General features: G+C 34.6%; 1 long non-coding RNA gene across 1 annotated transcript; it reads left to right on the top strand.

Annotated features, from left to right (window-relative positions):
- The first annotated feature begins 638 nt into the window (after nt 1–638).
- Nucleotides 639–943, top strand: LOC109591984 (uncharacterized). The gene is made up of 2 exons (XR_002190108.1): nt 639–750; nt 804–943. It is a non-coding gene; the product is annotated as an uncharacterized LOC109591984 (long non-coding RNA).
- Nucleotides 944–1,914: the final 971 nt, after the last annotated feature.

Here is a 1,914-nt window from a genome sequence, read left to right on the forward strand (position 1 = left end):
AATGGCATACCAAAGCTAACCGCAATGACGTTTTATGATGTCATAGTTTACATAAGCACATGTGGTCGAGCGCCCAAACTGATAATTCTTCTTTTAAAAAGGTAACAGAGCAAGACCTTCTGATAATAATGGCCTTTATAAAGACTAGTTGACTCCAGTAGCTATTGTACTGCTTATCAGGAAGAACAAGACTGTTTTAAGAGTGAAACAACACAGCCGAAATATCGGCCATGTCTAGGGATGAGCCTATTATTCCAGCATAATTTTAGGAATAATAGGGGCTTCCTCATATGAGGAATAATGCTGGAATAATTGGGTGGAAATAGGAATAATAGTGGAATGATGGGTGGATTTGAGGTCAATGGTGATTGCAGAAGAAAATTTAAAAATTTTTGGCTAGTGTTTTTTGGAAGACCTATTTGTAAAACACTGCTGGAATGCAATTCTTATGTGAAAATTGATTGTTTGAGAAAATTATTGAGAATAAATTGAGAATAATAGGATAAAATGAAAAGAATAATGGGGGAAAATATTAAGAATTTCCAGAAAGAATAATGAGAAAATTTATGAGCATAATAGGCTCAACCCTAGCCATGTCTCTATGAAATCATTATAATACATCATTAGTGACGTAACTACATTTTTCAAATTCCAATGCAGCTGCTTCCACTTCCGGTCCATTCTCAGTTGGGACATAGTATAGTATACTATGATGAGCATTTTTCGATCTGGGGGATTACTACTAAACTAGTAAGTGTTGATAGTAATTTAAAAAGCTAGCCTATAATATAAGATCCCTGTAGTTTTCAATCATGATGGCTGGCGGTTCAGCTGAAGTACAGAAACCACAGCAGGCACAGTTCAAACAAGATATCTCTCATGCAGCTGTCTCGGGTAGCCAGATCCACCCTCCCAAGGCTTGGTGCTATGTTTCAAGAACCAAGGAAGAAACAAAAGTGTTGGCTAGTTCAGTTAAAAAGAAGTCTTTAAAAGATTATATGTGGAGTTTAGTTAATGGAAGCCTAACATTATTGTCCATTGTAAGTTGTGAGTTATTCATGAATCAATGGTAGCTATACTACAGGCTACAATAGTAAAACTTTATTCAACCCAAATGTTACCATTGTTTTGAAATAGCTAGAGGCTAAAAGTTGTAGTGTTTCTGTATTCAATGCATGTTGATGCTAACTAGCATCATTTTCAGTCTGCCTAGTATGAATTCAGTATAGATTATCAAATTATACTATTTTAAAGGAAAGTGACCTCCCAGACTGTCAAAACAATTTAATTTAGCTAGATCTATGTACACAAACACTCCTTAATGCCCCCATGTGAAATATGCAATCATTAACTTGGTAATGTGTACATGAATGTGCATATATAAGTTCTCTTCTTTTCAAAAACACACAACTTAATTAATCTGTTTATAAGGCCACTCCAATAAGATTCATAGTTTCCCATTACAGAGGCGGGCCTGATGCGGGCGGGCGGGTTTGTTCATTTTCATTAAATTTATTCATTATCAGCTGTATAAATTGCTTGTATAATCAATGAAAAACCGCAATAATGAATAGCGATGCGGCCCCATGCGGGCGGGTAATGGGAAACAAGGAATCAAATTGGAGTGGCCTAACCAGCAATTAATAATCACAGTATAATAATGCATACTGACAATAATAATAATAGTACATAGTAATCATAATTTTACAATACATAAGGGTAATGATAATAACAACAATAATAATACATACTAATAATCATACTCGTTACATTTGCCAAAAGCTATGCACATGGCCACAAATTCAACAGATTAAAAACTGTTGAATTTTGATAATATTGTATAAAGCTGTAGCTAGCTATACCCAGAAATAATACTACCTTATAGTGGAAATTTTGGAGGGTGTAAAATTTGAC

The sequence above is a fragment of the Amphimedon queenslandica genome, unplaced genomic scaffold, assembly GCF_000090795.2.
Source record: "Amphimedon queenslandica unplaced genomic scaffold, v1.1 AMPQUscaffold_6650_Cont21394, whole genome shotgun sequence".
Classification (NCBI taxonomy): domain Eukaryota; kingdom Metazoa; phylum Porifera; class Demospongiae; order Haplosclerida; family Niphatidae; genus Amphimedon; species Amphimedon queenslandica.